The sequence below is a fragment of the Oncorhynchus masou genome, unplaced genomic scaffold (assembly GCF_036934945.1).
Source record: "Oncorhynchus masou masou isolate Uvic2021 unplaced genomic scaffold, UVic_Omas_1.1 unplaced_scaffold_690, whole genome shotgun sequence".
Lineage (NCBI taxonomy): Eukaryota > Metazoa > Chordata > Actinopteri > Salmoniformes > Salmonidae > Oncorhynchus > Oncorhynchus masou.
This window is the reverse complement of record NW_027013354.1, coordinates 341,586-365,977: the sequence shown is the minus strand read 5'-3', so window position 1 is coordinate 365,977 and position 24,392 is coordinate 341,586. Positions and strand designations below refer to the sequence as shown.

Here is a 24,392-nt window from a genome sequence, read left to right as displayed (position 1 = left end):
ATTCAACACTATATAAACACTCTCAATAGACTACATGTCATATTCAACACTATATAAACACTCTCTATAGGCCACATGTCATATTCAACACTATATAAACACTCTCAATAGGCCACATGTCATATTCAACACTATATAAACACTCTCAATAGACTACATGTCATATTCAACACTATATAAACACTCTCAATAGACTACATGTCATATTCAACACTATATAAACACTCTCAATAGACTACATGTCATATTCAACACTATATAAACACTCTCAATAGACTACATGTCATATTCAACACTATATAAACACTCTCAATAGACTACATGTCATATTCAACACTATATAAACACTCTCAATAGACTACATGTCATATTCAACACTATATAAACACTCTCAATAGACTACATGTCATATTCAACACTATATAAACACTCTCAATAGACTACATGTCATATTCAACACTATATAAACACTCTCAATAGACTACATGTCATATTCAACACTATATAAACACTCTCAATAGACTACATGTCATATTCAACACTATATAAACACTCTCAATAGGCTACATGTCATATTCAACACTATATAAACACTCTCAATAGACTACATGTCATATTCAACACTATATAAACACTCTCAATAGACTACATGTCATATTAAACACTCTCAATAGGCTACATGTCATGTTAAACACTATATAAACACTCTCAATAGGCTACATGTCATATTCAACACTATATAAACACTCTCAATAGGCTACATGTCATATTCAACACTATATAAACACTCTCAATAGGCTACATGTCATATTAAACAGCATATAAACACTCTCAATAGGCTACATGTCATATTCAACACTATATAAACACTCTCAATAGACTACATGTCATATTCAACACTATATAAACACTCTCAATAGACTACATGTCATATTCAACACTATATAAACACTCTCAATAGGCTACATGTCATATTCAACACTATATAAACACTCTCAATAGACTACATGTCATATTCAACACTATATAAACACTCTCAATAGAGTACATGTCATATTCAACACTATATAAACACTCTCAATAGGCTACATGTCATATTCAACACTATATAAACACTCTCAATAGGCTACATGTCATATTCAACACTATATAAACACTCTCAATAGGCTACATGTCATATTCAACACTATATAAACACTCTCAATAGACTACATGTCATATTCAACACTATATAAACACTCTCAATAGGCTACATGTCATATTCAACACTATATAAACACTCTCAATAGGCTACATGTCATATTCAACACTATATAAACACTCTCAATAGACTACATGTCATATTCAACACTATATAAACACTCTCAATAGGCTACATGTCATATTCAACACTATATAAACGCTCTCTATAGGCTACATGTCATATTCAACACTATATAAACACTCTCAATAGGCTACATGTCATATTAAACAGCATATAAACACTCTCAATAGACTACATGTCATATTAAACAGCATATAAACACTCTCAATAGACTACATGTCATGTTAAACACTATATAAACACTCTCAATAGACTACATGTCATATTCAACACTATATAAACACTCTCAATAGACTACATGTCATATTCAACACTATATAAACACTCTCAATAGACTACATGTCATATTCAACACTATATAAACACTCTCAATAGACTACATGTCATATTCAACACTATATAAACACTCTCAATAGACTACATGTCATATTCAACACTATATAAACACTCTCAATATGCTACATGTCATGTTAAACACTATATAAACACTCTCAATAGGCTACATGTCATGTTAAACACTATATAAACACTCTCAATAGACTACATGTCATATTCAACACTATATAAACACTCTCAATAGGCTACATGTCATATTCAACACTATATAAACACTCTCAATAGGCTACATGTCATATTAAACAGCATATAAACACTCTCAATAGGCTACATGTCATATTCAACACTATATAAACACTCTCAATAGACTACATGTCATATTCAACACTATATAAACACTCTCAATAGACTACATGTCATATTCAACACTATATAAACACTCTCAATAGGCTACATGTCATATTCAACACTATATAAACACTCTCAATAGACTACATGTCATATTCAACACTATATAAACACTCTCAATAGAGTACATGTCATATTCAACACTATATAAACACTCTCAATAGGCTACATGTCATATTCAACACTATATAAACACTCTCAATAGGCTACATGTCATATTCAACACTATATAAACACTCTCAATAGACTACATGTCATATTCAACACTATATAAACACTCTCAATAGGCTACATGTCATATTCAACACTATATAAACACTCTCAATAGACTACATGTCATATTCAACACTATATAAACACTCTCAATAGGCTACATGTCATATTCAACACTATATAAACGCTCTCTATAGGCTACATGTCATATTCAACACTATATAAACACTCTCAATAGGCTACATGTCATATTAAACAGCATATAAACACTCTCAATAGGCTACATGTCATATTCAACACTATATAAACACTCTCAATAGACTACATGTCATATTCAACACTATATAAACACTCTCAATAGACTACATGTCATATTCAACACTATATAAACACTCTCAATAGGCTACATGTCATATTCAACACTATATAAACACTCTCAATAGACTACATGTCATATTCAACACTATATAAACACTCTCAATAGAGCTACATGTCATATTCAACACTATATAAACACTCTCAATAGGCTACATGTCATATTCAACACTATATAAACACTCTCAATAGGCTACATGTCATATTCAACACTATATAAACACTCTCAATAGACTACATGTCATATTCAACACTATATAAACACTCTCAATAGGCTACATGTCATATTCAACACTATATAAACACTCTCAATAGACTACATGTCATATTCAACACTATATAAACACTCTCAATAGGCTACATGTCATATTCAACACTATATAAACGCTCTCTATAGGCTACATGTCATATTCAACACTATATAAACACTCTCAATAGGCTACATGTCATGTTAAACAGCATATAAACACTCTCAATAGACTACATGTCATATTAAACAGCATATAAACACTCTCAATAGGCTACATGTCATATTAAACAGCATATAAACACTCTCAATAGACTACATGTCATGTTAAACACTATATAAACACTCTCAATAGGCTACATGTCATATTAAACACTATATAAACACTCTCAATAGACTACATGTCATATTCAACACTCTCAATAGACTACATGTCATATTCAACACTATATAAACACTCTCAATAGACTACATGTCATATTCAACACTCTCAATAGACTACATGTCATATTCAACACTATATAAACACTCTCAATAGGCTACATGTCATATTCAACACTATATAAACACTCTCAATAGACTACATGTCATATTCAACACTAGACTACATGTCATATTCAACACTATATAAACACTCTCAATAGACTACATGTCATATTCAACACTCTCAATAGACTACATGTCATATTCAACACTATATAAACACTCTCAATAGACTACATGTCATATTCAACACTATATAAACACTCTCAATAGACTACATGTCATATTCAACACTCTCAATAGACTACATGTCATATTCAACACTATATAAACACTCTCAATAGGCTACATGTCATATTAAACACTATATAAACACTCTCAATAGACTACATGTCATGTTAAACACTATATAAACACTCTCAATAGACTACATGTCATATTCAACACTATATAAACACTCTCAATAGACTACATGTCATGTTAAACACTATATAAACACTCTCAATAGACTACATGTCATGTTAAACAGCATATAAACACTCTCAATAGACTACATGTCATGTTAAACACTATATAAACACTCTCAATAGACTACATGTCATATTCAACACTATATAAACACTCTCAATAGGCTACATGTCATGTTAAACACTCTCAATAGACTACATGTCATATTCAACACTATATAAACACTCTCAATAGACTACATGTCATATTCAACACTATATGCACTCTCAATAGGCTACATGTCATATTCAACACTATATAAACACTCTCAATAGGCTACATGTCATGTTAAACACTCTCAATAGACTACATGTCATATTCAACACTATATAAACACTCTCAATAGACTACATGTCATATTCAACACTATATAAACACTCTCAATAGACTACATGTCATATTCAACACTATATAAACACTCAATAGGCTACATGTCATATTAAACACTATATAAACACTCTCAATAGACTACATGTCATGTTAAACAGCATATAAACACTCTCAATAGACTACATGTCATATTCAACACTATATAAACACTCTCAATAGACTACATGTCATATTCAACACTATATAAACACTCTCAATAGACTACATGTCATATTCAACACTATATAAACACTCTCAATAGACTACATGTCATATTCAACACTATATAAACACTCTCAATAGGCTACATGTCATATTCAACACTATATAAACACTCTCAATAGGCTACATGTCATGTTAAACACTCTCAATAGACTACATGTCATATTCAACACTATATAAACACTCTCAATAGACTACATGTCATATTCAACACTATATAAACACTCTCAATAGGCTACATGTCATATTCAACACTATATAAACACTCTCAATAGACTACATGTCATATTCAACACTATATAAACACTCTCAATAGACTACATGTCATGTTAAACACTATATAAACACTCTCAATAGGCTACATGTCATATTCAACACTATATAAACACTCTCATATCATATAAACACTCTCAATAGGCTACATGTCATATTCAACACTATATAAACACTCTCAATAGGCTACATGTCATGTTAAACACTATATAAACACTCTCAATAGACTACATGTCATATTCAACACTATATAAACACTCTCAATAGACTACATGTCATGTTAAACACTATATAAACACTCTCAATAGGCTACATGTCATATTCAACACTATATAAACACTCTCAATAGGCTACATGTCATATTCAACACTATATAAACACTCTCAATAGACTACATGTCATGTTAAACACTATATAAACACTCTCAATAGGCTACATGTCATGTTAAACACTCAATAGGCTACATGTCATATTCAAACACTCTCCCCCCCTTAATGATTTAGATGCACTATTGTAAAGGCTACACTCCCTCTTCCACTGGATGTCAGAAGGTGAATTCACCAATTTGTAAGTCGCTCTGGATAAGAGCGTCTGCTAAATGACTTAAATGTAATGTAAATGTATATAAACACTCTCAATAGGCTACATGTCATATTAAACACTATATAAACACTCTCAATAGGTTAAGACCCAGACAGGGAGACCAACAATGAATTATTTAGGCTATATTATTTCAATTATTTCAAGGCTTCAGTCTACAAAGAAATACATTGTGAAACATTTGGGAGTGACTGGTATGGACATCAAGCACTCAGCATTTAAACAGCATTTAGTTGTATTTAATCATTATGGTCTATAAATGACGCATATAGTCTGTGACTTACTTAGAATTAAATACAAATTAAATTTAAAAGGACTTATTAGTGCTTTTAGAATTCATTTTTAGAACCAGGAGTTAGAACCAGGAGTTAGAACCAGGAGTTAGAACCAGGAGTTAGAACCAGGAGTTAGAACCAGGAGTTAGAACCAGGAGTTAGAACCAGGAGTTAGAACCAGGAGTTAGGCCAGTCGGTCTACAGGCTCATGTGACTGTGTCTGGAGAGCAGGACAGTGGTGGTAACATCCTCTCCTCTCCAGAGCCACGGGATGATAAACACCCTTTAGGCCCCTCTATCCAGGCTGGGCAGAGATGCAGAGTTTATTTTCTATAGGAAGGCCCAAAGGCTTTTAGGTAAAACAACACAATCAAAACAGAAAGCTCCTTGAACATGGGAATATGCCAGGTCTATTGGGCCCAAATCAATTATGTCCGATTGTACATATAATATAACAAAAATGAAAACATTTAAGAGGTTGGAGTTTATGTTTATAAATTGTTAAATGCTATAATTACAGTTATCTCAGTACACCATCATGCTTTCAGGATAGGTGTCTTTTCAGATTCCATAATGATTATTTAGTAGTGGACACTACATCACCACACTCCCTCTCTTTAGTAGTGGACACTACATCACCACACTCCCTCTCTTTAGTAGTGGACACTACATCACCACACTCCCTCTCTTTAGTAGTGGACACTACATCACCACACTCCCTCTCTTTAGTAGTGGACACTACATCACCACGCTCCCTCTCTTCTTTAGTTGTGGACACTACATCACCACACTCCTCTCTTCTTTAGTTGTGGACACTACATCACCACACTCCCACTCTTTTTAGTAGTGGACACTACATCACCACACTCCCTCTCTTTAGTAGTTGTGGACACTACATCACCACACTCCCTCTCTTCTTTAGTTGTGGACACTACATCACCACACTCCCTCTCTTTAGTAGTGGACACTACATCACCACACTCCCTCTCTTTAGTAGTGGACACTACATCACCACACTCCCTCTCTTCTTTAGTTGTGGACACTACCTCACCACACTCCCTCTCTTCTTTAGTTGTGGACACTACATCACCACACTCCCTCTCTTCTTTAGTAGTGGACACTACATCACCACACTACCTCTCTTCTTTAGTAGTGGACACTACATCACCACACTACTCTCTTTAGTAGTGGACACTACATCACCACACTCCTTCTTCTTTAGTTGTGGACACTACATCACCACACTACCTCTCTTCTTTAGTAGTGGACACTACATCACCACCTCCCTCTCTTCTTTAGTAGTGGACACTACATCACCACACTACCTCTCTTCTTTAGTTGTGGACACTACCTCACCACACTCCCTCTCTTCTTTAGTAGTGGACACTACATCACCACACTACCTCTCTTCTTTAGTTGTGGACACTACCTCACCACACTCACTCTCTTCTTTAGTAGTGGACACTACCTCACCACACTCCCTCTCTTCTTTAGTAGTGGACACTACATCACCACACTACCTCTCTTCTTTAGTTGTGGACACTACATCACCACCACACTCCCTCTTTTCTTTAGTTGTGGACACTACATTACCACGCTCCCTCTCTTCTTTAGTAGTGGACACTACATTACCACGCTCCCTCTCTTCTTTAGTTGTGGACACTACATTACCACGCTCCCTCTCTTCTTTAGTAGTGGACACTACATCACCACCACACTCCCTCTCTTCTTTAGTAGTGGACACTACATCACCACCACACTCCCTCTCTTCTTTAGTAGTGGACACTACATCACCACACTCCCTCTCTTCTTTAGTAGTGGACACTACATCACCACGCTCCCTCTCTTCTTTAGTTGTGGACACTACATCACCACACTCCCTCTCTTTAGTTGTGGACACTACATCACCACACTCCCTCTCTTCTTTAGTTGTGGACACTACATCACCACACTCCTCTCTTCTTTAGTTGTGGACACTACATCACCACACTCCCTCTCTTCTTTAGTTGTGGACACTACATCACCACACTCCCTCTCTTCTTTAGTTGTGGACACTACATCACCACGCTCCCTCTCTTCTTTAGTTGTGGACACTACATTACCACGCTCCCTCTCTTCTTTAGTTGTGGACACTACATTACCACGCTCCCTCTCTTCTTTAGTAGTGGACACTACATCACCACCACACTCCCTCTCTTCTTTAGTAGTGGACACTACATCACCACACTCCTCTCTTCTTTAGTAGTGGACACTACATCACCACGCTCCCTCTCTTCTTTAGTTGTGGACACTACATCACCACGCTCCCTCTCTTCTTTAGTTGTGGACACTACATCACCATGCTCCCTCTCTTCTTTAGTTGTGGACACTACATCACCACGCTCCCTCTCTTCTTTAGTTGTGGACACTACATCACCACGCTCCTCTCTTCTTTAGTAGTGGACACTACATCATCACCACACTCCTCTCTTCTTTAGTAGTGGACACTACATCCACCACACTCCCTCTCTTCTTTAGTAGTGGACACTACATCACCACCACACTCCCTCTCTTCTTTAGTTGTGGACACTACATCACCACATTCCCTCTCTTCTTTAGTAGTGGACACTACATCACCACACTCCTCTCTTCTTTAGTTGTGGACACTACATCACCACACTCCCTCTCTTCTTTAGTAGTGGACACTACATCACCACACTCCTCTCTTCTTTAGTTGTGGACACTACATCACCACACTCCTCTCTTCTTTAGTAGTGGACACTACCTCACCACACTCCTCTTTCTTTAGTTGTGGACACTACATCACCACGCTCCTCTCTTCTTTAGTTGTGGATACTACATCACCACTCTCCTCTCTCTTTAGTAGTGGACACTACATCACCACGCTCCCTCTCTTCTTTAGTTGTGGACACTACATCACCACACTCCCTCTCTTCTTTAGTAGTGGACACTACCTCACCACACTCCCTCTCTTCTTTAGTTGTGGACACGACATCACCACGCTCCCCTCTTTTAGTTGTGGACACTACATCACCACACTCCTCTCTTCTTTAGTTGTGGACACTACATCACCACACTCCCTCTCTTTAGTAGTGGACACTACATCACCACACTACCTCTCTTCTTTAGTTGTGGACACTACATCACCACACTCCTCTCTTCTTTAGTAGTGGACACTACATCACCACACTCCTCTTCTTTAGTTGTGGACACTACTACATCACCACTCTCCTCTCTCTTTAGTAGTGGACACTACATCACCACACTCCCTCTTCTTTAGTTGTGGACACTACATCACCACACTCCCTCTCTTCTTTAGTAGTGGACACTACATCACCACGCTCCTCTCTTCTTTAGTTGTGGACACTACATCACCACACTCCTCTCTTCTTTAGTAGTGGACACTACATCACCACGCTCCCTCTCTTCTTTAGTTGTGGACACTACATCACCACACTCCCTCTCTTCTTTAGTTGTGGACACTACATCACCACACTCCCTCTCTTTAGTAGTGGACACGACATCACCACACCACCTCTCTTCTTTAGTTGTGGACACTACATCACCACACTCCCTCTTCTTTAGTAGTGGACACTACATCACCACGCTCCCTCTCTTCTTTAGTTGTGGACACGACATCACCACACTCCTCTCTTCTTTAGTAGTGGACACTACATCACCACGCTCCCTCTCTTCTTTAGTAGTGGACACTACATCACCACACTCCCTCTCTTCTTTAGTTGTGGACACTACATCACCACACTCCCTCTTTAGTAGTGGACACTCCCTCTCTTCTTTAGTTGTGGACACTACATCACCACGCTCCCTCTCTTTAGTAGTGGACACTACATCACCACGCTCCCTCTCTTTAGTAGTGGACACCCCCTCTCTTGCTCTTGGTCCTCATCTTTATAAGTCACCTTGATTTATCACCTGTGTGTTTCATCAGTTTCTTTATGATAATATTTAGTGAACTACATGACAGCTAAAGCAAGGGGTCACAGCAGTACAGTAGTAGACTACAGGTGCATGCTGGGCCGGGTACGTCCTGAGCTAGCAAAGTGAACGTAACTGGAGCCAATTTGGAGCGGGCGAGAAGGCCGACGCTCCAGCCTTTGTAACCTCGCTCTGCGCTCCAGTCTTTAACCTCGCTCTGCGCTCCAGTCTTTGTAACCTCGCTCTGCGCTCCAGTCTTTAACCTCGCTCTGCGCTCCAGTCTTTAACCTCGCTCTGCGCTCCAGTCTTTAACCTAGCTCTGCGCTCCAGTCACTCGCTCTGCGCTCCAGCCTTTAACCTCGCTCTGCGCTCCAGTCTTTAACCTCGCTCTGCGCTCCAGCCTTTGTAACCTCGCTCTGCGCTCCAGTCTTTGTAACCTCGCTCTGCGCTCCAGCCTTGTAACCTTGCTCTGCGCTCCAGCCTTTGTAACCTCGCTCTGCGCTCCAGTCTTTAACCTCGCTCTGCGCTCCAGTCTTTGTAACCTCGCTCTGCCCTCCAGTCTTTAACCTCGCTCTGCGCTCCAGTCTTTAACCTCGCTCTGCGCTCCAGTCTTTAACCTCGCTCTGCGCTCCAGTCTTTAACCTCGCTCTGCGCTCAGTCTTTGTAACCTCGCTCTGCGCTCCAGTCTTTAACCTCGCTCTGCGCTCCAGTCTTTAACCTCGCTCTGAGCTCCAGCCTTTGTAACCTCGCTCTGCGCAGCCTCTAACCTCGCTCTGCGCTCCAGCCTTTGTAACCTCGCTGCGCTCAGTCTTTAATCTCGCTCTGCGCTCCAGCCTTTGTAACCTCGCTCTGCGCTCCAGCCTTTGTAACCTCGCTCTGCGCTCCAGTCTTTAATCTCGCTCTGCGCTCCAGTCTTTAATCTCGCTCTGCGCTCCAGTCTTTAATCTCGCTCTGCGCTCCAGTCTTTGTAACCTCGCTCTGCGCTCCAGTCTTTAATCTTGCTCTGCGCTCCAGTCTTTAACCTCGCTCTGCACTCCAGTCTTTGTAACCTCGCTCTGCGCTCCAGTTTTGTAACCTCGCTCTGACCAGTCTCCCTCATCTGCGCTCAGTCTTTGTAACCTCGCTCTGCGCTCCAGTCTTTGTAATCTCATCTGCGCTCAGTCTTTAACCTCGCTCTGCGCTCCAGTCTTTGTACTCGCTCTGCGCTCCAGTCTCTTGTAACCTCGCTCTGCGGGTTTCTTTGTAACCTCGCTCTGCGCTCCAGTCTTTGTAACCTCGCTCTGCGCTCCAGTCTTTGTAACCTCGCTCTGCGCTCAGTCTTTAATCTTGCTCTGCATCTCCAGTCTTTAACTCGCTCTGCACTCCAGTCTTTGTAACCTCGCTCTGCGCTCAGTCTTTGTAACCTCGCTCTGCGCTCCAGTCTTTAACCTCGCTCTGCGCTCCAGTCTTTTAACCTCGCTCTGCGCTCCAGTCTTTGTAATCTCGCTCTGCGCTCCAGTCTTTAGTCGCTCTGAGCTCCAGTGTAACTCGCTCTCCAGCCTTTCTAACCTCCTCTGCGCTCCAGTCTTTGTAACCTCGCTTTGCGCTCAGTCTTTAATCCGCTCTGCGCTCCAGCCTTTGTAACTCGCTGCGCTGCCTTGTAACATCGCTCTGCGCTCTCTAGTCTTTAATCCGTCTGTAAGTCTTTGTGTCGCTCTGCGCTCCAGTCTTTAATCTCTCTGCGCTCCAGTCTTTAATCTCGCTCTGCGCTCCAGTCTTTGTAACCTCGCTATATCTCCAGTCTTTAATCTCGCTCTGCGCTCCAGTCTTTAATCTCGCTCTGCGCTCCAGCCTTTGTAACCTCAGTCTGCGCTCCAGTCTTTAATCTTGCTCTATGCTCCAGTCTTTAACCTCGCTCTGCGCTCAGTCTTTGTAACCTCGCTCTGCGCTCCAGTCTTTGTAACCTCTCTATCCAGTCTTTAACTCGCTCTGCGCTCCAGCCTTTGTAACCTCGCTCTCTCCAGTCTTTGTAACCTCGCTCTGCGCTCCAGTCTTTGTAACCTCGCTCTGCGTCCAGCCTTTGTAACAGGGCTCTGCGCTCAGTCTTTGTAACCTCGCTCTATATCCAGCCTTTGTAACCTTATCTGCGCTCCAGCCTTTGTAACCTCGCTCTGCGCTCCAGTCTTTGTCCTGTCTGCTGTCTTTAATCTCGCTCTGCGCTCCAGTCTTTAATCTCGCTCTGCGCTCCAGTCTTTGTAACTCGCTCTGCGCTCCAGTCTTTAAGTGAACTCTGCGCTCCAGTCTTTAACCTCGCTCTGCGCTCCAGTCCAATGTAACCTCGCTCTGCGCTCCAGCCTTTGTAACCTCGCTCTGCGCTCCAGTCTTTGTAACCTCGCTCTGCGCTCCAGTCTTTGTAATCTCGCTCTGCGCTCCAGTCTTTGTAATCTCGCTCTGCGCTCCAGCCTTTGTAACCTCGCTCTGCGCTCCAGTCTTTATAACCTCGCTCTGCGCTCCAGTCTTTAATCTCGCTCTGCGCTCCAGCCTTTGTAACCTCGCTCTGCGCTCCAGTCTTTGTAACCTCGCTCTGCGCTCCAGCCTTTGTAACCTCGCTCTGCGCTCCAGTCTTTAATCTTGCTCTGCGCTCCAGTCTTTAACCTCGCTCTGCACTCCAGTCTTTGTAACCTCGCTCTGCACTCCAGTCTTTGTAACCTCGCTCTGCGCTCCAGTCTTTAACCTCGCTCTGCGCTCCAGTCTTTGTAACCTCGCTCTGCGCTCCAGTCTTTGTAACCTCGCTCTGCGCTCCAGCCTTTGTAACCTCGCTCTGCGCTCCAGCCTTTGTAACCTCGCTCTGCGCTCCAGCCTTTGTAACCTCGCTCTGCGCTCCAGCCTTTGTAACCTCGCTCTGCGCTCCAGCTTTGTAACCTCGCTCTGCGCTCCAGTCTTTGTAACCTCGCTCTGCGCTCCAGTCTTTGTAACCATCGCTCTGTGCTCCTGTCTTTGTAACCTCGCTCCGCTCCAGTCTTTAACCTCGCTCTGCGTCTCCAGTCTTTGTAACCTCGCTCTGCGCTCCAGTCTTTGTAACCTCGCTCTGCGCTCCAGTCTTTGTAACCTGCTCTGCTCTTTAACCTCGCTCTGCGCTCCAGTCTTTGAACCTCGCTCTGCGCTCCAGTCTTTGTAATCTCGCTCTGCGCTCCAGTCTTTAACCTCGCTCTGAGCTCCAGCCTTTGTAACCTCGCTCTGCGCTCAGCCTTTGTAACCTTCTTGCGCTCCAGTCTTTGTAACCTCGCTTTGCGCTCCAGTCTTTAATCTCGCTCTGCGCTCCAGCCTTTGTAACCTCGCTCTGCGCTCCAGCCTTTGTAACCTCGCTCTGCGCTCCAGTCTTTAATCTCGCTCTGCGCTCCAGTCTTTAATCTCGCTCTGCGCTCCAGTCTTTAATCTCGCTCTGCGCTCCAGTCTTTGTAACCTCGCTCTGCGCTCCAGTCTTTAATCTCCTCTAAGTCTTTAATCTCGCCTGCGTCCAGCTTCAGAACCTGGCTCTGCGCTCCAGTCTTTAATCTTGCTCTGCGCTCCAGTCTTTAACCTCGCTCTGCGCTCCAGCCTTTGTAACCTCGCTCTGAGCTCCAGTCTTTGTAACCTCGCTCTGCGCTCCAGTCTTTGTAACCTCGCTCTGCGCTCCAGCCTTTGTAACCTCGCTCTGCGCTCCAGTCTTTGTAACCTCGCTCTGCGCTCCAGCCTTTGTAACCTCGCTCTGCGCTCCAGCCTGTAACCTCGCTCTGCGCTCCAGTCTTTGTAACCTCGCTCTGCATCCAGTCTTTAATCTCGCTCTGCGCTCCAGTCTTTAATCTGCTCTGGAGCTCAGTCTTTGTAACCTCGCTCTGCGCTCCAGTCTTTAATCTTGCTCTGCGCTCCAGTCTTTAACCTCGCTCTGCGCTCCAGTCTTTGTAACCTCGCTCTGCGCTCCAGCCTTTGTAACCTCGCTCTGCGCTCCAGTCTTTGTAACCTCGCTCTGCGCTCCAGTCTTTGTAATCTCGCTCTGCGCTCCAGTCTTTAATCTCGCTCTGCGCTCCAGTTTGTAACTGCTCTGCGCTCCAGTCTTTATAGACTCGCTCTGGGCCCAGTCTTTAATCTCGCTCTGCGCTCCAGCCTTTGTAACCTCGCTCTGCGCTCCAGTCTTTGTAACCTCGCTCTGCGCTCCAGCCTTTGTAACCTCGCTCTGCGCTCCAGTCTTTAATCTTGCTCTGCGCTCCAGTCTTTAACCTCGCTCTGCACTCCAGTCTTTGTAACCTCGCTCTGCACTCCAGTCTTTGTAACCTCGCTCTGCGCTCCAGTCTTTAACCTCGTCTGCGCTCCAAGTCTTTGTAACCTCGCTCTGCGCTCCAGCCTTTGTAACCTCGCTCTGCGCTCCAGCCTTTGTAACCTCGCTCTGCAATCCAGCCTTTGTAACCTCGCTCTGCGCTCCAGTCCTTTGGGATCTGCGCTCCAGCCTTTGTCTGTCCAGCCTTTGTAACCTGCTCTGCGCTCCAGCCTTTGTAACCTCGCTCTGCGCTCCAGTCTTTGTAACCTCGCTCTGTGCTCCTGTCTTTGTAACCTGCCTGTGTTGACCTCGCTCTGCGCTCCAGTCTTTGTAACCTCTGCGCTCCAGTCTTTGTATCGCTCTGCGCTCCAGTCTTTGTAACCTCGCTCTGTCCAGTCTTTGTAACCTCGCTCTGCGCTCCAGTCTTTGTAGTCGCTCTGCGCTCCAGCCTTTGTAACCTCGCTCTGCGCTCCAGTCTTTGTAACCTCGCTCTGCTAGCCTTTGTAACCTCGCTCCAGCCTTTGTAACCTCGCTCCAGCCTTTGTAACCTCGCTCTGCGCTCCAGTCTTTGTAACCTCGCTCTGCGCTCCAGTCTTTGTAACCTCGCTCTGCGCTCCAGTCTTTGTAACCTCGCTCTGCGCTCCAGTCTTTGTAACCTCGCTCTGCGCTCCAGTCTTTAATCTCGCTCTGCGCTGTCTTTGTAACCTCGCTCTGCGCTCCAGTCTTTGTAACCTCGCTCTGCGTCCAGTCTTTGTAACCTCGCTCTGCGCTCCAGTCTTTGTAACCTCGCTCTGCGCTCCAGTCTTTGTAGTCGCTCTATATTTAATCAGCTCTGCGCTGTCTTTGTAACCTCGCTCTGCGCTCCAGTCTTTGATAACCTCGACTCTGCGCTCAGTCTTTGTAACCTCGCTCTGCGCTCCAGGTTTGTAACCTCGCTCTGTGCTCCAGTCTTTAACCTGCTCTGCGCTCCAGTCTTAATCTCGCTCTTCCAGTCTTTAATCTCGCTCTGCGCTCAGTCTTTAACTCAGCCTGCGCTCCAGTCCTGTAACCTCGCTCTACGCTCAGTCTTTAATCTCGCTCTGCGCTCCTGTCTTTAACCTCGCTCTGCGCTCAGTCTTTAACCTCGCTCTGGCTCAGCCTGGGTCTGAGGGATTTAACCTCTCTCTGCGCTCCAGTCTTTAACCTCGCTCTGCGCTCCAGTCTTTAACCTCGCCCTGCGCTCCAGTCTTGACCTCGCTCTGCGCTCAAGCCTTTGTAACCTCGCTCTGCGCTGGCCTTTGTAACCTCGCTTTGGAAGGTGTTGAATCTCGCTCTGCGCTCCAGTCTTTATAACCTCGCTCTGCGCTCCAGTCTTTGTAACCTCGCTCTGCGCTCCAGCCTTTGTAACCTCGCTCTGATCCAGTCTTTAACCTCGCTCTGCACTCCAGGTTTGAACCTCGCTCTGCGCTCCAGTCTTTGTAGCCTCGCTCTGCGCTCCAGTCTTTGTAACCTCGCTCTGCGCTCCAGCCTTTGTAACCTCGCTCTGGCTCCAGCCTTTGTCCTCTCTGTCAGCCTTTGTAAAGTCTTCCAGTCTTTGTATGCTCTGCGCCCAGTCTTTGTAACCTCCAGTCCAGTCTTTGTAACCTCAGGTGCTGTAACCTCGCTCTGCGCTCCAGTCTTTGTACCTCGCTCTGTTCAGTCTTTGTAGACCTCGCTCTGCGGAGTCTTAATCTACGCTCTGCGCTCAGTCTTTGAACCTCGCTCTGCGCTCAGTCTTTAATCTCGCTCTGGGGGTCTTTGGAACCTGCTCTGCCTCAGTCTTTGTAACTCGCTCTGCGCTAGTCTTTGTAACCTCGCTCTGCGCTCCAGTCTTTGTAGGGGCTCCAGTCTTTAATCTCAGCTCTGCGCTCCAGTCTTTGTAACCTCGCTCTATCGCCCTTTATTCAGCTCTGGGGGTCCAGTCTTGTAACCTGCTCTGCGCTCCAGTCTTTAACCTCGCTCTGCGCTCAGTCTTCATCGCTCTGCGCTCCAGTCAAATGGGCTCCATCTCTGCTCCGCTCACATTCAGTTCCTTCCATAATGGGGGTTTCTGTGTTCCAGCTCCTGGACAACGTTGAGAACAAAATAAAGGCACCTGCGTGGAGGGATTCCCCAGACTGTTCAGAGGAAAGATGGTGGTACTTCACATTCTGTCTCCCTCTCTCCCCGTTGTCTGTCCTATATCCAGTGTAACTGGGGGTCTCTCTCAGACCTGTGGTGTTCTCTCTCCAGTCCTATATCCAGTGTAACATGTCTCTCTCTACTAGTCCTATATCCAGTGTAACTATCTCTCTGTTGATCTACAAGGTCCTATATCCAGTGTAACTGTGTCTCTCTCTCTCTCTAGTCCTATATCCAGTGTAACTGTGTGTTGTCTCTCTCTCTCTAGTCCTATATCCAGTGTAACTGTGTCTCATCTCCTAGTCCTATATCCAGTGTAACTGTCTCTCTCTCTGAGTCTCTCTCTCTCTGTCTCTCTCTCTCTCTCTCTGTCTCTCTCTCTCTCTCTCTAGTCCTATATCCAGTGTAACTGTGTCTCTCTCTCTCTCTGTCCTATATCCAGTGTAACTGTCTCTCTCTCTCTCTCTTGACTCTCTCAGTCCTATATCCAGTGTAACTGGGTGTTGTCTCTGGTCCTATATCCAGTGTAACTGTGTGTTGTCTCTCTCTAGTCCTATATCCAGTGTAACTGTGTGTTGTCTCTCTCTAGTCCTATATCCAGTGTAACTGTGTGTTTTCTCTCTCTAGTCCTATATCCAGTGTAACTGTGTGTTGTCTCTCTCTAGTCCTATATCCAGTGTAACTGTGTGTTGTCTCTCTCTAGTCCTATATCCAGTGCAACTGTGTGTTGTCTCTCTTCCTATATCAGTGTAACTGTGTGGTCTCTCTCTCTCCAGTCCTATATCCAGTGTAACTGTGTGTTGTCTCTCTCTAGTCCTATATCCAGTGTAACTGTGTGGTCTCTGTCTAGTCCTATATCAGTGTAACTGTGTGTTGTCTCTCTCTAGTCCTATATCCAGTGTAACTGTGTGTTGTCTCTCTCTAGTCATATATCCAGTGTAACTGGGTTGTCTCTCTCCAGTCCTATATCCAGTGTAACTGTGTGTTGTCTCTCTCTAGTCCTATATCCAGTGTAACTGTGTGTTGTCTCTCTCTAGTCCTATATCCAGTGTAACTGTGTGTTGTCTCTCTCCAGTCCTATATCTGTACTGGTGTTGTCTCTCTCTAGTCCTATATCCAGTGTAACTGTGTCTCTCTCTCTCTCTCTCTAGTCCTATATCCAGTGTAAGCACGTTGACTACCGGTCAGATGCGGATAAGGATTACTACGACATCCAGCTCAGTATCAAAGGAAAGAAAAACAGTGAGATCAATCCCCATTTCCTTCTCTGGGGTTATTGGGTGTGAGTCATATCGCTCCAGTCTCCGTCCTTATACAGGGGGGCTCTGCTTTGAGTCATATCGCTCCAGTCTCCGTCCTTATACAGGGGGGGGGTTCTGCTTTGAGTCATATCGCTCCAGTCTCCGTCCTTATACAGGGGGTTTCTGCTTTGAGTCATATCGCTCCAGTCTCCGTCCTTATACAGGGGGTTTCTGGAGTCCGGGCCCTTATACAGGGGGGTTTCTGCTTTGAGTCATATCGCTCCAGTCTCCGTCCTTATACAGGGGGGTTCTGCTTTGAGTCATATCGCTCCAGTCTCCGTCCTTATACAGGGGGGGTGTCTGCTTTGAGTCATATCGCTCCAGTCTCCGTCCTTATACAGGGGGCTCTGCTGAGTCATATCACTCCAGTCTCTGTCCTTATACAGGGGGTTTCTGCTTTGAGTCATATCGCTCCACTCTCCGTCCTTATACAGGGGGGTTTCTGAGACTCATATCGCTCCAGTCTCCGTCCTTATACAGAGGGGGTTTCTGCTTTGAGTCATATCGCTCCAGTCTCCATCCTTATACAGGGGGGTTTCTGCTTTGAAAAGGGACCGGGTGGGTGCAGTCGTCCTGTCGGCGCGCCTGGATCTTAGAGACGTTTAGAGGCCCCCATCTTGGTGGTGTAGACAAATGATCAAGTTTCCTTTTAACCAATTACATGCAATTCCACAATTATAGTGTTTTTCCGACAATCTCCTTGCTGTCCATTCATTCAGCTCATGACCACTAGTGAGGCAGCATTGCTCTGGCTACTATAAGCACAAAAAAACCTGGTAACATAATAAACGTAACATTAAAATATATAAAATATCATCAGTGGCTGACTGGCCAATAGAAGCTGATAATGGAACATGTGACCTCAGTTTAGGTTAGCCGCTGATGTGCAAACCGGGCCGGCGGGGACCGGGCCGGCGGGGTGGGAGACCGGGCCGGAGGGGTGGGGAGACCGGGCCGGCGGGGTGGGGAGACCGGGCCGGCGGGGTGGGGAGACCGGGTGGGGAGACCGGGCCGGCGGGGTGGGAGACCGGGCCGGAGGGGTGGGGAGACCGGGCCGGCGGGGTGGGGAGACCCGGGCCGGCGGGAGACCGGGCCGGCGGGGTGGGGAGACCGGGCTCTGGGGAGACCGGGGTGGGGAGATCGGGGGCGGGGTATGAATAGTGGACACACAGGAAGACTAGCCTGCTAGGAATTAGAATTAAACAAAACAGATCCTTGACTCTCTAAACAAATTAATAGATATTATTTATTTATTATTTAATGCAATTAATAATTTACACTCGTTTATTCACCTTATCAGGCATGTTAGCCACCTTGCAGGTTGATATGCATCTGATGCTGATGCTAAAGGGGATACCTGGCAACGTTCTCTAGCGTGTTCTGATAGGCTGGAAGGCCAGGCTGTTCTAGGGTTTATCTGAGTTCCACATGCAGAAGGCCTGTACTCCCTGTGTCCTTAATGCGGAGTGCTTCAAATCACATTTCCACTGTCTTTGGTATGACTCGCACGGGGATGGAACTCCCAACCTTTAGAACTCATGGCAGACACTCTAACCTCAAGGTGTGTGTGTGTGTGTGTGTGTGTGTGTGTGTGTGTGTGTGTGTGTGTGTGGCTAACTGTTTGCTCTCTCTCTCCAGTCTTTGAGTCCTTTAAGGACTATGTCGCTGTGGAGCAGCTTGACGGAGACAACAAATACGACGCAGGAGAACACGGCCTACAGGTGAGGCCTTATTCAGGCTTTATGAAGGCCTTATGTATGGTTATGATGCTTCATATGGCTACAGGTGAGGCCTTATTCAGGCTTTATAAAGGCCTTATGTATGGTTAAGATGCTTTATATGGCTACAGGTGAGGCCTTATGCAGGCTTTATAAAGGCCTTATGTATGGTTAAGATGCTTCATATGGCTACAGGTGAGGCCTTATTCAGGCTTTATAAAGGCCTTATGTATGGTTATGATGCTTCATATGGCTACAGGTGAGGCCTTATTCAGGCTTTATAAAGGCCTTATGTATGGTTAAGATGCTTCATGGCTACAGGTGAGGCCTTATGCAGGCTTTATAAAGGCCTTATGTATGGTTAAGATGCTTTATATGGCTACAGGTGAGGCCTTATGCAGGCTTTATAAAGGCCTTATGTATGGTTAAGATGCTTCATATGGCTACAGGTGAGGCCTCTGCTGGCTTTATAAAGGCCTTATGTATGGTTAAGATGCTTTATATGACTAGATTGAGGCCTTATGCAGGCTTTATAAAGGCCTTATGTATGGTTAAGATGCTTTATATGGCTACAGGTGAGGCCTTATGCAGGCTTCAAAGGCCTTACCTGGTTAAGATGCTTTATATGGCTACAGGTGAGGCCTTATGCAGGCTTTATAAAGGCCTTATGTATGGTTAAGATGCTTTATATGACTACAGGTGAGGCCTTATGCAGGCTTTATAAAGGCCTTATGTATGGTTAAGATGCTTTATATGACTACAGGTGAGGCCTTATGTATGGTTAAGATGCTTCATATGACTCTGTTCCTGTATAATCTACACATACTCTGTCTAGATTCAGACCTGGGGGGTCTTTGGTCCTTTATAATCTACACATACTCTCTGTCTAGATTCAGACCTGGGGGGTCTCTGGCCCTGTATAATCTACACATACTCTCTGTCTAGATTCAGACCTGTGGGGTCTCTAGTCCTGTATAATCTACACATACTCTCTGTCTAGATTCAGACCTGGGGGGTCTAGATTCAGACCTGGGGGGTCTCTAGTCCTGTATAATCTACACATACTCTCTGTCTAGATTCAGACCTGGGGGGGTCTAGATTCAGACCTGGGGGGTCTCTGGTCCTTTATAATCTACATACTCTCTGTCTAGATTCAGGCCTGGGGGGTCTAGATTCAGGCCTGGGGGGTCTAGATTCAGGCCTGGGGGGTCTAGATTCAGACCTGGGGGGTCTAGATTCAGACCTGGGGGGTCTAGATTCAGACCTGGGGGGTCTAGATTCAGACCTGGGGGTCTGATTCAGACCTGGGGGTCTAGATTCAGACCTGGGGGGTCTCTGGTCCTATATAATCTACACATTCTCTCTGTCTAGATTCAGACCTGGGGGGGGGTCTAGATTCAGACCTGGGATGTTTCTGGTCCTTTATAATCTACACATACTCTCTGTCTAGATTCAGACCTGGGAGGTCTCTGGTCCTTTATAATCTACACATACTCTCTGTCTAGATTCAGACCTGGGGGTCTCTGGTCCTTTATAATCTACACATACTCTCTGTCTAGATTCAGACCTGGGGGTCTCTGGGTCCTCGCCCCCTACACATACTCTCTGTCTAGATTCAGACCTGGGGGGTCTCTGGTCCTGTATAATCTACACATACTCTCTGTCTAGATTCAGACCTGGGGGGTCTAGATTCAGACCTGGGGGGTCTCTGGTCCTGTATAATCTACACATACTCTCTGTCTAGATTCAGACCTGGGGGGTCTCTGGTCCTGTATAATCTACACATACTCTCTGTCTAGATTCAGACCTGGGGGGTCTAGATTCAGGCCTGGGGGGTCTAGATTCAGACCTGGGGGGTCTCTGGTCCTGTATAATCTACACATACTCTCTGTCTAGATTCAGACCTGGGGGGTCTCTGGTCCTGTATAATCTACACATACTCTCTGTCTAGATTCAGACCTGGGGGGTCTAGATTCAGACCTGGGGGGTCTCTGGTCCTTTATAATCTACATACTCTCTGTCTAGATTCAGGCCTGGGGGGTCTAGATTCAGGCCTGGGGGGTCTAGATTCAGGCCTGGGGGGTCTAGATTCAGACCTGGGGGTCTAGATTCAGACCTGGGGGTCTCTAGTCCTGTATAATCTACACATACTCTCTGTCTAGATTCAGACCTGGGGGTCTAGATTCAGACCTGGGGGTCTCTGGTCCTTTATAATCTACATACTCTCTGTCTAGATTCAGGCCTGGGGGTCTAGATTCAGGCCTGGGGGTCTCTGGCCTCCTAGATTCAGACCTGGGGGTCTAGATTCAGACCTGGGGGTCTAGATTCAGACCTGGGGGTCTCTGGTCCTATATAATCTACACATTCTCTCTGTCTAGATTCAGACCTGGGGGGGGTCTAGATTCAGACCTGGGATGTTTCTGGTCCTTTATAATCTACACATACTCTCTGTCTAGATTCAGACCTGGGAGGTCTCTGGTCCTGTATAATCTACACATACTCTCTGTCTAGATTCAGACCTGGGGGGTCTCTGGTCCTTTATAATCTACACATACTCTCTGTCTAGATTCAGACCTGGGGGTCTCTGGTCCTGTATAATCTACACATACTCTCTGTCTAGATTCAGACCTGGGGGTCTCTGGTCCTATATAATCTACACATACTCTCTGTCTAGATTCAGACCTGGGGGGTCTAGATTCAGACCTGGGGGGTCTCTGGTCCTATATAATCTACACATACTCTCTGTCTAGATTCAGACCTGGGGGGTCTCTGGGTCCTATATAATCTACACATACTCTCTGTCTAGATTCAGACCTGGGGGGTCTCTGGTCCTGTATAATCTACACATACTCTCTGTCTAGATTCAGACCTGGGGGGTCTCTGGTCCTGTATAATCTACACATACTCTCTGTCTAGATTCAGACCTGGGGGGTCTAGATTCAGACCTGGGGGGTCTAGATTCAGACCTGGGGGTCTCTGGTCCTGTATAATCTACACATACTCTCTGTCTAGATTCAGACCTGGGGGGTCTCTGGTCCTGTATAATCTACACATACTCTCAGTCTAGATTCAGACCTGGGGGGTCTCTGGTCCTGTATAATCTACACATACTCTCTGTCTAGATTCAGACCTGGGGGTCTCTGGTCCTTTATAATCTACACATACTCTCTGTCTAGATTCAGACCTGGGGGGTCTCTGGTCCTGTATAATCTACACATACTCTCTGTCTAGATTCAGACCTGGGGGTCTCTGGTCCTGTATAATCTACACATACTCTCTGTCTAGATTCAGACCTGGGGGCTAGATTCAGACCTGGGGGTCTCTGGTCCTTTCTAATCTACACATACTCTCTGTCTAGATTCAGGCCTGGGGGTCTATGTTCAGACCTGGGGGGTCTCTGGTCCTTTATAATCTACACATACTCTCTGTCTAGATTCAGACCTGGGAGGTCTCTGGTCCTTTATAATCTACACATACTCTCTGTCTAGATTCAGACCTGGGGGCCTCTAGTCCTGTATAATCTACACATACTGTCTGTCTAGATTCAGACCTGGGGGGTCTAGATTCAGACCTGGGGGGTCTCTGGTCCTTTCTAATCTACACATACTCTCTGTCTAGATTCAGGCCTGGGGGGTCTATATTCAGACCTGGGGGGTCTCTGGTCCTTTATAATCTACACATACTCTCTGTCTAGATTCAGACCTGGGAGGTCTCTGGTCCTTTATAATCTACACATACTCTCTGTCTAGATTCAGACCTGGGGGGTCTAGATTCAGACCTGGGGGGTCTAGATTCAGGCCTGGGGGGTCTAGATTCAGACCTGGGGGGTCTAGATTCAGGCCTGGGGGGTCTAGATTCAGGCCTGGGGGGTCTCTGGTCCTGTATAATCTACTGGAGGAAGGACACATGGATGATGAGTCAGTAGACTTAGCGGTTCATGTGTGTGATTTCAGGAAGCGGAGAAGGGTGTGAAGTTCCTGACTTTCCCTCCCATACTGCACCTGCAGCTGATGAGGTTCATGTACGACCCTCAGACCGACCAAAACATCAAGATCAACGACAGGTACACGCACACCTACACACCTGTCTAAACACGGAGATTCCACAGGGAAACTGACGATACCAAACGTTAAGAACAACTTCCTAATATTGAGTTGCATCCCCGTTTGCCCTCAGAACAGCCTCAAATCATCAGGGCGTGGACTCTACAAGGTGTTGAAAGCGTTCCACAGGGATGCTGGCCCATGTTGACTCTACAAGGTGTTGAAAGCGTTCCACAGGGATGCAGGCCCATGTTGACTCTACAAGGTGTTGAAAGCGTTCCACAGGGATGCTGGCCCATGTTGACTCTACAAGGTGTTGAAAGTGTTCCACAGGGATGCTGGCCCATGTTGACTCTACAAGGTGTTGAAAGCGTTCCACAGGGATGCTGGCCCCATGTTGACTCTACAAGGTGTTGAAAGTGTTCCACAGGGATGCTGGCCCATGTTGACTCTACAAGGTGTTGAAAGCGTTCCACAGGGATGCTGGCCCATGTTGACTCTACAAGGTGTTGAAAGCGTTCCACAGGGATGCTGGCCCATGTTGACTCTACAAGGTGTTGAAAGCGTTCCACAGGGATGCTGGCCCATGTTGACTCTACAAGGTGTTGAAAGCGTTCCACAGGGATGCTGGCCCATGTCTCTACAAGGTGTTGAAAGTGTTCCCTCAGGGATGCTGGCCCATGTTCTCTACAAGGTGTTGACGTTCCACAGGGATGCTGGCCCCATGTTGACTCTACAAGGTGTTGAAAGTGTTCCACAGGGATGCTGGCCCATGTTGACTCTACAAGGTGTTGAAAGCGTTCCACAGGGATGCTGGCCCCATGTTGACTCTACAAGGTGTTGAAAGCGTTCCACAGGGATGCTGGCCCATGTTGACTCCAATGCGTTCCACATGGATGCTGGCCCATGTTGACTCTACAAGGTGTTGAAAGCCTCCTTTTGATGGTGGCCCATGTGGACTCTACAAGGTGTTGAAAGCCTTCCACATGTGCTGGCCCATGTCTTGACTCTACAAGGTGTTGAAAGGGTTCCACAGGGATGTGGCCCATGTTGACTCTACAAGGTGTTGAAAGGGTTCCACAGGGATGCTGCCCCATCGTTGACTCTACAAGGTGTTGAAAGCATTCCACAGTGCTGGCCCATGTGGACTCTACAAGGTGTTGAAAGCGTTCCACAGGGATGCTGGCCCATGTTGACTCTACATGGTCATGAAAGGGTTCCACAGGGATGCTGGCCCATGTTGACTCTACAAGGTGTTGAATTCCACATGGATGCTGGCCCATGTTGACTCTACAAGGTGTTGAAAGGGTTCCACAGGGATGCTGGCCCATGTTGACTCTACAAGGTGTT

General features: G+C 45.4%; 1 pseudogene; it reads left to right on the top strand.

The window, feature by feature from the left end:
* Nucleotides 1-24,392, top strand: part of LOC135536971 (ubiquitin carboxyl-terminal hydrolase 7-like) — a 104,958-nt pseudogene that overhangs the window by 30,392 nt on the left and 50,174 nt on the right.